At 50.0% G+C, this 14,581-nt stretch overlaps 1 protein-coding gene across 9 annotated transcripts in view; it reads right to left on the bottom strand.

The window, feature by feature from the left end:
- The window catches only part of FRMD4A (FERM domain containing 4A), a 612,063-nt gene that overhangs the window by 206,621 nt on the left and 390,861 nt on the right, over window positions 1-14,581 (bottom strand). Inside the window, exon 1 of one of the 9 annotated variants that reach the window (XM_086714891.1) lies at window positions 8,722-8,894. The exons of the other annotated variants lie outside the window; for them this stretch is intronic. The gene's annotated coding sequence lies outside the window, so the exon portion shown is untranslated. Of the gene's footprint in view, window positions 1-8,721; window positions 8,895-14,581 lie in introns of those variants that run through there. 9 annotated transcript variants of the gene reach the window in all.

Raw genomic sequence — 14,581 nt, 5'->3', positions numbered from 1 at the left:
GTCGGCTCTGTGCTGACAGCTCGGAGCCTGGAGCCTGCTTCGGATTCTGTGTCTCCCTCTCTCTCTGCCCCTCCTCAGCTCACGCTCTCTTTCTCAAAAATAAATACGCATTGGGGCACCTGGGTGGCTCAGTCGGTTGAGCGTCCGACTTCGGCTCAGGTCGTGATCTCACGGTCTGTGAGTTCGAGCCCCGCATCGGGCTCTGTGCTGATGGCTCAGAGCCTGGAGCCTGCTTCCGATTCTGTGTCTCCCTCTCTCTCTGCCCCTTCCCAGCTCATGCTCTGTCTCTCTCTCTCTGTCTCAAAAATAAATAAAAACATTAAGAAAAAAAAAATTTTTTTAAAATACGCATTAAAAAAAAAAAAGAACAGAAGTTTAAGAAACAAGGAGCTTCCAGGCTGTGGTGGGTCCTTCTGGTCCATGTGAAGCCCTGTGGTTTAAAGGAAATGCAGGCGGCAGGGGGCAACAAGGGTGGGGAGGTGATGTGTGGGTGCTGCAGACACAGGCACACATGCACCAAGCTAGGAAGGTGGGGAAGGGGTATGCTGTGACGATCTTGTGATAACCCAGGAACAAAAGGGGAGACGCTGAACTACAAGTGGGCACCTCACCCCAAAAGAATCTGGGGAGGAAACAGCTGAGCAAGGCGCTGGAGAAACTTACTGTTAAAGGCTTGAAGAGCTTAATACTAGTAATGCATCAAAGAGGAAGAGTGAGGCAGACTATTGACTCATTTATCACAGGACAATGGTTGCCGAGCCTCGGAGGAGGAGGCAGAGACTGGTGGTCCAACAACCACCGGTAAGAGGGGAAACTGAGCAGGGCCTTCGGGAACTCTGGAAGCTCCTTTAAGGAGTCAGATTTAGGGGAAATTGATCAACAGCCAAAGGGAGAATCAGCGTCTCAGTGAGGGTCTCAGGACAAGGGCAGGAGCAAGTGCTGTGTGCTGTTTGCCTCCTTGCTTACTCATCAGCAGGGAAACGGCAGGGACATAAGTGTCCTCGCTCTGTCCACCTGTGCTACATGCAAATAAGCACGTGGGCTCAAATACCGACTTTTCTCCATTTCCGTTCGACAAATGAAAACAATAGTATAAAACTGACAGTTTAGGGGCGCCTGGGTGGCTCAGTCGGTTAAGCATCCAACTTCGGCTCAGGTCATGATCTCGCGGTTCATGAGTTCAAGCCCCATGTCAGGCTCTGTGCTGACAGCTCGGAGCCTGGAGACTGCTTCGGATTCTCTGTCTCCCTCTCTCTCTGGCCCTCCCCTACTTGCTGTCTTTCTCTCTCTACCTCTCAAAATTAAATAAACATTAAAAACAATTTCTTAAAAAAAACCTTAGAGTTTACGGGATTTTTCAGGCGGGTTTTGTCAGTTCCCTAAGAGTGTGGTCAGTTATGGTGGCAAGAAGAAAAGAAGAGTCTAGCTGTATAAGAAACAAAACAAAACACTATGGTTTTGGATATTATTCTTTGAGTATTTGGATATCCCTCCCAAGTTCGAAGTTCTAGATCTCTGTGTCTAAAGAGGCACAAAACCTCTATCGACTAAGTCACAACCTTAGGAACACGATGGCAGACACACTAAATTGTGGTGGGTTACAGAATCCCTATTTTCCACCACAAAGAAAGAAGGAACCACAAACAAATGCCAGCCTCTGTTTTCTGGCTCACTCCACCTTGTCCAGGCAAACTATTCCCATAAGCTGTCCCTGAGGGTTCACCTAAAATATATCCTTGTCCTGGATCTGGCTATAATGTTCTATAAATAATACCTCCCTTGTTTTTATATTTATTTAATGCTCGTATTCTGCTGCCTGTTTAATCTGACTCCAGAAGATGGACCAACTCTCATTCTGATTTATTTTGTTTAACACCAAGAAGGTTATTAAGTGCTTAAATAATTTCTGATGGGTATTATGCAAATTGGTATGTTGATTTCTCAGGCTACCGAGGAACTCCCCGTATTTGCAGAGTCCCGGGGTTGTGGGTGCCGAGAGAAAAACTCCCACCAGCATCTAGGACAGCTCAGGTTCTAGGCTTCTTTCTGCCATTAACGCCCTGCATTAATTACCTGAGTGCTACATCAATAAGTAAACAGCAGCTGAAAATCCTCCTAATTAATGGCAATGAATGGGAAGTAATCAAAGAACGTCACACAGTGATCCGGATTTTTGCCTTTGTTGTGTAGAAAAAGACGGCATTACCACCGACTGACATAACCTTTGTAATTCTTGTTTTGATTCTCCTAGTTTTCTTTCTCAAGATAAAAGCCCTTTGGGATCATTTTTGAAAACTGAAGAATTCAAATCCACTTTCTGCTTTTTGGTGTAAAGGAAGAATCATCCCTCTTCTCTTCCTTCCCCTCCCCCAACCAACCCTCACCATATTAACTGTTCCAGGACCTTCCAGTGATACAAGCAAGTCAAACTGGGGCGGGGGCGGGGCGAGCAGGGGGAAGGATACAAAGACAAAATCACTTCTCTTAAGAGAGTCGTATTTTTGTGCTAGTCATTTCATAGATACTGTTTCACGGGTTCCTCTGAATGTAACTTTTCTTGTCAGTAAGAAAACTGCAGCTCAGAGAGATTCAGTCATTCACCCAAGGCCTCATGGCTAGCAGGTGGCAGAAACAGAAGTCACAGCCACGCTGGATAACTCCACGGTTCCTCTCTCTGGCCACCATGCCTCCGTGCATCGTCTAAATCCTTGTCAGGCGACGGGGCCTCTAGTCTTAGCACTGTAACTGAGGCCTTCACAGGGTCCCTGAATATCTGGAAACACCTCCTCATCTGTTAAAGTAATCGATATGCCCCTTCTCATTCCTAGAACTCCATCTCTCGGAAATCTTTGACCTGACTGATAAGCCCCAAATCTCACATGTGCGTGGTTCACAGCCTGCCCTGCACATTCAGGGTGACGTCAGCCCCTGCTGGGTTGCAGGGTTCGAGGCCTCTGCCCTCAGGCCGGGACCTACAGGCTACATCTGTGGTACTGGTCACTCTGTAGTTACTCTGTTACAAAACACTCAACCATCCCAATAAAAGGGGATTGAGAATGCAGAACACTGCTCTCCACTGTGTTCAGCTCCACTCTGGTCTTGTCTTTACCCTCCCCTCTCTTCTGCACATGCGCGCTCTCTCTGTCTCTGAGCCACAGAGAAATGAGTATCTGATACTTGGGGGGGAGGGGGCATCCAGTGGGAGCGGAGAGATGGGTAAGTGAGCACTGCATTCCCCAGCTCGGTCTGTAGGTACACTGCCCAGCTCCAGATGGTTCCACACTATTTGGTTTCCTAGTTTGGGTTTGTTGCATCTATATACTTGTTCACAGGCATGTGGTGAGAGCATAATTGTGCATTTTATGGTTATGAATGGCACAGCCTGGCAAGGCTCCGACCATCATTTCCATTAGCTGTCATGCATTATCAATCTAATTCCCCATTACACGCGTTTTTTTTTTCATGCATTCCTCATACAGCAAGGACAAAGAAAGGCGAAAGCCGTGTAAAGGAGACTGAGTCACCAGAACAGGCTAGTTTTGATGGAAACTATGGAGTTACAGCCTGAGGTTTGGGGGGGGGGGGGAGAGCTTCTGGCTCATTTGAAGTGAAAATTATCATTAAAAGGTTTAGGGTTTTGCATCAGTACCAAGACTTCTAGCCCTAAGGTTGGCAAGGCATTACCAACTGTGAAAGAGGGGCCACACCACGGTGCAGACTAAGACAAGGTTAGACACAGGATGACCCAACAGGGTACTTCACTTTAGACCAGTGGGCTTTCTAGGTTTCTAAGGATGCCTAACTGTCTCCATGTGGGAGCACAGTATGATAAATTCCCTCAGTGATTTACTTACTCCAGGAGGACCCACTGAGTGCCCATGATGATCAGGGACTTAAACACCATGAGCATATGTGAACATAAAGTATACAGTAACCATGGACAGGCAAATGACTACTAATGAGAGGGAAGCCGGAAAACACGTGTGAATGTTGTCAGAGTTCAGGGGGACGAGTGTGCATGGACAGATAATCTCGACCGCGGACTAGTTTCTTCTTGTACTGCATCATGGAACGGCCAGAGTTTAAAACAAAAAAACAGAAACCACCACAGATAGAGACCTGCCTGCCTAACACGCTAGATCCTAGATAATGCACGTCCAAATGAGGCTTAGCTCTGCCTGTATGTCCTCACGCAGTTCCAAGCGGGGCTACCACCTTGATTTTTATTTGGTTATTTTCCTTAATTATCATTTGGTAGTAACGAGGCCACTGAGCTGAACCAGATCCCCTATTCCTTTATATTCTTCACATTCTTTCCAATAACCATGGTCTTTATTCTTGGTAGTCATTTCCATCTTCAAAGAGAAGAGCATTTCTCTTTGGGGGAAAATACCTAATTTCCACTGATGCAATTAAGAACTGAACACACACACACCCACCCACACACACACACACAGACATACTCCCTCTCTAGCACCCCAAATACGCATTAGTGAAGTTCATTCAAAGAGGCCACCGCTCTGCTCATGTGAGAGGACGAGAGGCATGATGATGGGTATTTTTAAGACGGTGCTTTTAGTGGTGGAACCGACTGCCATAAATGTAAGGGTGTGGTTGAATCACTCCTTATAAGAGAAAGACACGCTGATCTCTCGGGACAGAGGAAAGGGTGGGAAATGATGGATTTAGGGAACCAGAAGGAAACTGCTGGGGAGAGAATGTTTGATAAGCCGGATTTATGCTGATTCAAAAACTTCTTGCAGGGCAGAGTAGTGAAACCAGCAACTCTGCATGTGCAGCAGGGGAGCCTGAAGCCCAGAGCTCCAACAGCTACTGAACCAGCCTCTGAGATCAGAGGTCTGGGGAAAAACAAAACCAGAAAATACCAGCAGGGTACTGGGGTCTGATTAGGGCTCAAGAGAACACCACCAGGTAAAAGGTAAAAGACTCAAATCCCACCATTCCCCGACAGCGGCCAGGTTTCCCCGATTCAAGTCTCTGCTTGTGCTCATTGTAGGACAAGTTCAAGTACCTCTGTATCCTGTGCAAGCAGTGGAATGATGCGGTTACTTTTTCCCACTTCAACTCCAATGTCCCCTTTTGTTCCATTCGTTACATTTCAGAGGGAAATGGAAATGGGCGGCAAAGAATCGGAAGCGGGAGGGTGGAGTAAACGGATACCCACAGCGTCCCGGGGAGGGCGCGAGGGAATCGGAGCCTGCAGCATCTTTGGCTCAAGGGGAATCCAGTTTTTGGAAGTCAGACTGAATAACCATTGGAAGATCTTTATCCCAAGGGCTTATGTCCCCGTGAGGTCTCAGAAACCACTTCTCATCGAGGTGCTGGGATCTTTCGCCACGCACAAACCTAAAGAGAGAATTTCTGCCACAACTTTTATTGACACATTGGGTGACCTCTAAGAGGTAAAAGGTGGCAAGGAAAGCCATTCCTGAATCCACACTTATCCATTCTGATACTGTACACAGAGTGAATTAAAATAACTTCAAGAGCTATTTAACTATGATCAGGTCTATTTCTCATTTTGACCTATTAAACTAGAAACGCTCCAGAAGCCGCACTGTTCCTTCTGATTTATTTGTTTATAGAGAGCACGAGCAGGGGAGGGGCAGAGAGAAAGGGAGACAGAGACAACCTCAAGCAGGCTCCACACTGTCCGAGCAGAGCCCAACGCAGGGCTCAAACCCACAAACTGTGAGATCATGGCCTGAGCCCAAATCGAGAGTCAGATGCTCCACTGACTGAGCCACCCCAGGCGCCCCTGTACTGTTCCTTCTTTTAAAATAAATAAATGAGGGGCGCCTGGGTGGCTCAGTCGGTTGAGCGTCTGACTTCGGCTCAGGTCACGATCTCACTGTCCATGAGTTCGAGCCCCGCGTCGGGCTCTGTGCTGACAGCTCAGAGCCTGGAGCCTGCTTCACATTCTGTGTCTCCCTCACTCTCTGAACCTCCCCCATTCATGCTGTCTCTCTCTGTCTCAAAAATAAATAAACATTAAAAAAAATTAAAAAAATAAAATAAAATAAATAAATGATAAGTATTTACGTACGCAAAATTATCTAAGAATAAAGCTTTAGGTTGGAAAGTGCCCCCTCGCTTTTTCAGTCATTCAGTGTGTCAGGCTAAACGCAACCCTTAGAACAGATAAGCACACAGCACGTGAGTAGAAGTGTAAGTAAGTGTTCTACTTACTCACCCACACGCGCGCGTCAAGAACGAGAACACAAGTTGGAACGCAGATGCAGGGAAGTCCAGAGTGATCTCCCGTGAAGGAGGTCTCACCCGCCCCACACTTACTAAAGCCACGGGTCCCCGACAGGTCCCCTCAGTGCAAGGTTTCCTGGACCCTTCATCTATCTCATCACAGACCAGCCACACCTTTCCCTCCACTCAGCCAGGCTGCTGAGAGAGCCCTCTCCCGCACAAACGCTGGCACACCCACTCGTCTATCCAGCCTTTTCCCAAGTTCCAGAACCCAGGCAAGGACTCATTCCTCTTGGCTTTTTCTTCAACCCGAGGCTGTAACCTTGCTGTTCCCCCCACACTGAGCACTGTACATGTCTGCCATGCATGCCTCGCGGGTTATGAAATCAGCAACTCCCTGAACCTCAAGGGGTCTCAGTTTCCCCAACGACAGGATAATGCTAATGGCACCAGCCACCTGCCAGGCCATCAGGGGACCCGGCAATAGCACCTACACATGACAAAGAGGCCCTGTACCATAAATAACAAGCCTTATTAATAAAATTAGTTCAAGACGAGTGCCAAAGAGAAGACGGCAACAGCAGCGGCTGATAACACACGCTTGGTCAGAACAAAAGAGGGTGCAGGGATTTTCTGATCCTCACTCCTACAAACTGTGCTTCCCTCTGACACAAGAGGAACCGAAACTGTCTTTCTCTTTCTTTTCTAAAGGGTTACTCCCACCCACACAACTTTTTGCCCGTCAGGTGAAACTTCTTTCCAAGTTCTCAGGGTGCAACATTCTGTTCACGGGCAGGACAGTATACTATTGATTTCAAAGCACGTCCAAATATTGCTTCCAACTAAATTGACTGTAGCGGTTTAACCTCTCAGGACCAAATGGATTCCAATCTATCTGTTGCATGACCCTCATTTCCATTGTGCCTTCAATAAATCCAGATTTCATTTGCGGCAGAATGGTTCCGTCGGCCAACAGAAGTGGCTCATCCCCTGATCACTCTGGGTTGCAGGAGATGCGTGGCACCTGGAGACTCAAAATCGGATTTCTGCTGATCCGAAGGTTTGGGCTACTGGCCGGGGCCAAATCAGACTCCACAGAAATGGGGTCAAATGCTACGAAGGAACACGAAGTGATGCAAAGACCAGAAACAAAACAGTGAAGCGTGGGTCCTCCCTGTCTCCCCAACGCCCACTTTGTCGGACGTTTTCAAGATGGCACACAGAGCTAAGTGCCAGTGAATATGAGGTATTTTTTTGCATCCCATCCCTGAGGTGCTTCCCCAGGGTCGGCCGTGGCTTCCCTGGATGAAGTCAGAAGTTCGCTCCTGGCTCTCCGGCTGGGAAAGCACAAGACTTGGATGCTGAGCAGGGAGGACTGTGCAAGCGGCTGCCTAAAGCCCAATCAGGTGAACGCAGATGAAGTCGGCCTGACCAGGTGTCTAAAAATACCTCGGTGACCCTCCAACACCGGAGAGGCCGTCACCACGGAAGAGCTCAGGTTTAGAAACGTGCCTGTCTGAGGTGCTCTGAGAATCCCTTTCATGAGAAGCTGCGAGGACTCAAAGGGAAAGAAGCCAGAGCAGCGGTAGTGGCCTCTGTTGGGATGTTCCATTCATAGGGGAGAAAGCGCCTCATCCATTCATGGTGGGGTCAGGGAGTCCTTCACCGGCGTCGGGTCGCCGTTCTCAGCAAGCTGAGCTTCCGGCAGCCTGGCATGGCCGCATCATTCAGAATGAGTGTCTATTAGGAAACCACCGCCAGAGCTATTATTAGAAGGGCCATCCCTCGGAAATTTTGCAGAATTTGCTTGAATCTGCTGAGCGGTTACTCTGCTAACGAGCTACTGGAGAAAGGCACCGAGTTCCTGCTCACCCAGGGGCAGCCCACACCGCTTTCAAAGCGCAGGACTGGTTCACCTCTCCCAAACGCGACAGCGACCAACGTCCGGGCATCCGTCTGCACTACCGAGGCAATGCCGTTTGGTCGTTTATAAATGACCGCGTCCTAAAGAAGGTTTCCTTCAGTTCTCCTCCCCCTTTCTCTGTGCATCAAACTTGATGCAGCCATTTGGAATGGAAAAGGGCTGTCAATTTCAGCACGATCATCTGCCCGCCTCCTGCCACCCTCGGGCACCCCAAGCACAGGACTCCCCTGTCACTTCCATAAAAACGGTTTTTCTTTAAAAAAAAAAAAAAAATCCCACCCAGGTCTGCTTACAGCAACGTCCTTTCCTTTCTCCCCGGGGAAATTCAGACAGCGTGAGGTGGAGATGCCGGAGAAAGTGTATGGGGGGAGGGGGCCGGCAGCAGAAGGGAGTGTGGTAGGTGCCGCACGTGGGGTGTGCATTGAGAAAAATGTCACATCCGCGACCTCAGAGACTCCACGCTCCCAGGGAAGAAGTGTCAGGTCCCTTTCACCGGCCCCAGCATTTAAAAACGGACACCGAAGCGCTGCAGAATCCCTCCCGGCAGTCGCGGCTGGGAAACAAAGACACGTTACCTTTTATTTGCTGCGCTTCGCCCGGAGCCCAGGAACTCGAGGTTTGCAGCGGCGGATCCACCGGAACCGGCGTCCCATTCGCCCCGGGTGCGCAGGCCCGTGGCCTAGCCGGCGGCATCCGCGCCCGGCGCCTCCGCCTCCTCCGCGGCGCCCGCAGCCGCCCCGCCGGGTCCCGGCGCGCCCCCGCCGCCCCCGCCGCCGCCTCCGCCCCGGCCCCCGCCGCCCCGCCCCCGCCGCGGGTCCGCCGTCAGCCCATCGCCCGCTCGCGCCTCTCGCGCCTCTCGCGCCGAGCCTGGCCGCGCGCCAGGGCGCACCGCCGCCGGCCCGCCCCCCGCCCGCGCCGGGCCCGCCGCATGCTGCGGGGCGCCCTGCCCGCCTCCACGCCCCGCGCCACGCCCCCCACGGCCCCCACCCCCACCCCTGCGCGCTGCCCCCGCCCCGGCGCGGCCGGCGAGGGCAGGCGGGCCGCGGGGAGGTGCGGAGGGCGGGCCCCGGCGAGTCCCGCGCCGCCCGCGCCCGGACAACAATGAGCGCCCGCGCCCCTGCGCTCGCCCCGGGAGCCGGCCGAGCCCCGCGTCCCCTCGCCGCTGCGCGCGCGGCCGGGACGAAGTTAGGTCCCGAATGCGGCCGCAACCCGGGAGAGGCCGTGCGGAGCCAGGCGTGCGAGAGGCAGCGCAGGGATGCCGAAACCGAGGGCCCCCCGCCTCCCCGACAAACCCCAGCAGATCCACCGCGGGAAGCCCCCTCCTACCCTGGGAGCCGCCGGCGGAGGCCACCTGGGCCGAACTGGGCTGAAGGTGCGGCGCTTAGCCCTCCGCGTCGTCCAATTGTTATCTCCCTCAACTCTTTGGAAATGGAAGTTGCTGCGAGATAACCTCGTCTTGGGGGCTATTGTCAAGGATTCGCAACAATTACCAGGGAAAGGGAGACCTGCATTTCAAGAGACCTGGGGGAGGGAAACGGGCTGGCGCGTTGTCTTTCCAAAAAAAGAGAAACAAACTCAGGGAATATCCCTACCGAGAACAATAACTCAGTTCACATTGTATGTCTAAATGTTTACTGCTTCAGCAGCTCAATTTGCCCTAGACACATTTTTTTTCACGAATTGTCAAAACATGGTTTGATTATAAAATAAAGGGAGAGGCAGACAAGAGCACCCGCTTATTGTGGGTGGGAAAGCCAGCTCGTCTCAGGGGTAAAATCTTTCTCTAGAACTCATCGCTTGAAATCCCAACATCTCTCCCTGCCTCCCTCCCTCCATCCATCCTTCCATCCATCATCCCTCCTTCCCTCCCTCCATCCATCCGTCCCTCCCTCCCTCCTTCCCTCCATCCATCCACCCCCAGCCTCTATCCATCCATCCCTCCCTCCTTCAAGGGAGAGATTGCTTCCCTTTCCACCATCACTGAAGGACCCGTTAGATCTGGCACCATTATTTCCATGATAGCAGCAGGAGCAAAGACTTAAACATCCGAAACAAAAAGAAACATTGCATATTCCATCATCCCAATAATTGAAAGTTAAGTCTCTCCAGACACAGTTCATAGATTCTCTAAAGATCTCAGGCGAAAACTTCTGGCGGTTTGGGAGGTGTTGACTTCGGCCAACAGAAGGGAATCTCTGTATGCAGGTAGCATTGGAGAAAAAGGTGAGCCTGTGATAAAGAATACCTAACTTGTTTCAGCCTGTTGTGGTCACATCTCCTGACCGCGGGACTTGACTTGATCTTCTGAATCTGAGTCAGGGGAGGCCATATTTGAATGGGATGTTTCTGTACTTTGGGAGTCCTTGAAGACGGTTTTAATGCAAAGCCCAATTCTTTCATAATGCAGTTGGCACTCTCAGAGGGAAAGCTATTTCTCTGGAAGAGTATTTCCAGTGCTGGTCTGTTTTGACTGCACCGGCTAGTGAACGGATGACAGAGGAGGTGTTCAGACCCTTCTCTTGGGGTATTTGGTTCCCATCCTTAGAAAGAGTCGTTGGACTGTTTCTACTATCTGATGCTTTTCCACCTTGGCCAGGGGAGTTGTTAATATATCCTGAACTGCACTCGTCTCTGGCAAATCCTCTTTCCCGTCTTAACTACAGAGCTTCCCTCCTCCCAGCACAAGCCAGAAACAGGGAGAGAGGGGTCTTTAACTCCTTTCTTTCTCTCCTTCCTTACCTTCAAGTTATCGCTAAGCCTGCCCTCATAAATGGCTCTGGAAAGGTCCTTGAGAGCAGCCCTCGTCTGACTTTTTCCAACAATGCCTGGTGATGTTAATCTTTGCCAAATGAATAACCCCGGGCCCAGCCTCATCGGTCCCGTCGCCTTTCACTGGGAGGTCTCTGCAGCCTCCTGACTGGCCTGCCCTCTTGTCCCTCAAATGCGTTCTCCACACCAGCTCAACTCCCCCTAGAACTCGGATCTGATCACAGGACTTCTTTGCTTCAGCCCGTTCAGGGCTTCCCTGGTTCTTAGGGATAGAGTCTACACTTCTTCAGATGGCCAGAATGTCGCGAGCACCGGGCCCTCCTGATCCATCCGGCCGTATCTCTCACCACCAGACCCCACCAGGGGCCATCTCACCCTCTACCCTCAGCTACATAACCCTCCTGCACATACCCTCTGTTCCAGATTCTCCCTCATTCCCTTGTTACCTGGCAACCAGTGACCTCCAAAACATCTCAGATCAGGTCATAATCTCTGTGAATAAGCATGTCGGTGGCTTCTCATTGCTACTGAAACCACGTTATCACGTTATTCTCCTGCCCCCGCCCCACCCTGTGCTTTGCCACACAGGGCCACATTTCTGCCCTTGAAAGATTCTTCTCTTTTAAGTTTATTTATTTATTTTGAAAGAGAGAGAGTGTGTGAGTGGGGGAGGGCCAGAGAGAGGGGGAGAGAGAGAATCCCAAGCAGGCTCTGTGCTGTTAGCGTGGATCTGGACATGGGGCTTGAACCCACGCACCGGGAGATCACGGCCTGAGCCGAAACCAAGAGTGGGACGCTTAACCGAACAAGCCACTCAAGCGCCCCTACTCCTGGAAGATTCTTTCTTCCCTTGGCTTTTGCATTTCTCGTTCCTTCTGCCGGAAATACTCATCCACTCTCCCAGCCCCACTCTTTGCATAGCTGGCTCCTTGCCATCCTTCAGGTTTTAGTTCAAACGCTGCTGCCTCCTAGATAACCTTTTCTGATCACCACCCACCCCACCGCCCCGCCCACCCGCACTGGACCCACCAGGTAGCCTTTGTATCATTATTCTGTTTATTTTCTTCTTAGCACTTAACCACAATGTGTAGAGAGAGCCCTGTGTTAAGAGCTCAGACTGCCTGGGCTTGGATCTTGCCTTGGCCACCTGCTAGCTGTGTAGCCTCAGGCAAGTTTCATAACCTCTCTGTGCCTATTTTCTCATCTATGAAATGAGGATAATAAAGGTTGTTCTGAGCATCAAATGAATCAATGTCTGTAAAACACCTAGGACAGGGTCTGACTGTGGAAGCATAAGCCCCGGGAGGGTCTTCTTGTATTTTATTCTCACTCTGGATCTCTTTACCCACCATGCCTTATATGTTTGGGGCCCAGACTAATAATGGATACACATTTAGGGAAGAAAACTTTTATTTGAAGAATTTAAGTCCCCAGAGAAACAGGCCATGGTAAAACTTGATGAATGAGATAAAATTCAAACTTAAATCATCTGGAAGTTAATGGCAATGTGAAGGTAATGTATCCTCTGTTTCACTAGTGGTGATCCTTGGAGTTGATGGATGACCAGCTTTGCCAGTCAGAATTCCGTAATGGTTTGTTTTCCAAAGTGCAGCTGATGCCGCCACCAAGAATTCAGGCAGTTGCTTGCAAAGGCATAAAGAATCAAAGGATCTTTGCAAAGTGTTGAGGCATCAGCCAGCCCTAACATGCAGTCTTGATGAAAGAATACAGTGTTTTCATTTTCAGCCTGAGTTTAATACTTTTTGAAGAGTCTAATTTGAAAAGAAGAAAAAGAAACGTGGCTGGCTGGTTTCTGGACATTTGCTTTTGTGTTTCCTTTCACTGCTGGAGAAGATTCAGAAAGAAGGAGAAATACATTTCCTTTTGTCCCTCCGGAGGGCAAGCAGGATTTTGCGACTTGAATATCTGGGGTTCCCCTTGCCTCTTAAATAGAGTTAGGGAGGCTCATTTTGAAAAGAGCCAACTTCTCAAAGAGCCGAGAGGTGCTCCGAGGCTTGGAAATGGGGGGTGGAGATGGGTGGTATTACCCCCCGAAGAGAGAAAGGAGTGACACCTGTATGTATGGAGAGGCCCGTGCAATGTCTATGTAGTGCCTCAAGAGGGCGCCAGACATCTGACGGGGCAGCATGTGGACAATGGGTGGGGGTACTAAGTTCTAAGAGGTGCATCTTTGGCACAGTAAAGGGTCTTGGGGTTTGCCCCGCCGGAGGGATGGAGCCTTTGGTTTTAAAATGGACCTTTAAAATGGATCTGTGGCAACTATGTTGGGTTGATAAACAAGAGACCCTTTCCTGGTTTAAGGTACAACGTGAGCTGGGGAGAGGAAAGGAGTGAATTCCTGCCACCGACGTGAGTGGGGGATGTAGTCAGATTTCATCGGGGTTAGAGAAGTAAATTAATGTGATGTTTTTTATGCCCAACGTTGCCGAGCAAAAATTAAAGCTGCTACATGAGTGAAAAGTACCAGGTTCTTAACTCTGGGCTCTGAAGTCACAGCTTTCCTAAACAAGTTCTGGGCAGTATGCAGGCCGTTAGCAGAAGGTTCTTCAGCTAGCATCTTGGCCGGACTACCACTACTGGCGAAGAAAGATGGCCCCCACCCCTACCTTTGTGTAACTGCCTCGCTGGGGACAAACACCAAGTGTCTGAGTCCGAGAGTGGGTCTCAGCCTGGGTTACGTAATCCCTTCCAGGAACATGGATAGCCCTGGGCTCCAGCTTCGAAGGCCCACTGGGACCTTGAATGAGTCTCTTAACTCTTTGGTGCCCGTTTCTTCACCTTTACAACAGGCCTCACGATATCTATCTCCAGCCTTATGAAGGGTATGGGTTCGACACATGCTGAGGATTTTCAAAACCATACAACTGATAACGCTATCTTACATTATTACAAATACGTACTCTGTGCCAGGCACAGTGCCATGAACTTTCCAAGCATTCATAAATTTGATCATCCCAAGATTCCTATGAGGTGAAAGTTATTTTTATTCCCCTTCTACAGATGAGGCACCTGGGGGGTTAAAAAGGTTAAGTAACTTGCTGAAGCAGCTCTGTTAATCAGATTTGAACCCAAAGTCATCCTTTTGTGGCTCAGAGCCCTTATCTTTCATGTTTAACTCCCACCTATATATTGGAGATCGCAATGAACAAGGCCGCCAGCTTACTTTACATACACTATTAATTATGGATTGAATCACAGTCGGAGCTGGATGGCACCTGGAAATGAGGGTAGTATGTACCTCTACATTAGTTCCTAACCTGCCCCATATGGACAAAGACTTACATTTCATTTGTATATTTCCAGAGAATAGCACCGGTGTCTTTTCCTTTCCTACTCCAACCAGACTTTAAGGATAGAGCAAGACCCCTCTGGGGCAGGTTAAAGTGCTTGACTGATTAAAAAACATTTTTTTACTACTTATTTATTTTTGAGAGAGACAGAGTACAAATGGGGGAGGGACAGAGAGAGACAGACAGAATCGGAAGCAGGCTCCGGGCTCTGAGCTGTCAGCACAGAGCCCGACGCTGGGCTCGAACCCGTGAACCATGAGATCATGACCTGAGCCGAAGTTGGACACTTAACCAACTGAGCCCCCCAGGCACCCCAAAATGCTTGACTGATTTTAAGGGAACCCTGTTTTATTTT

The sequence above is a fragment of the Puma concolor genome, chromosome B4, assembly GCF_028749965.1.
Source record: "Puma concolor isolate L17-30 chromosome B4, mPumCon1.1.hap2, whole genome shotgun sequence".
NCBI lineage: Eukaryota > Metazoa > Chordata > Mammalia > Carnivora > Felidae > Puma > Puma concolor.
Note: the sequence above shows the minus strand (reverse complement) of the source record. Positions and strands in the feature narration are given on the sequence as shown.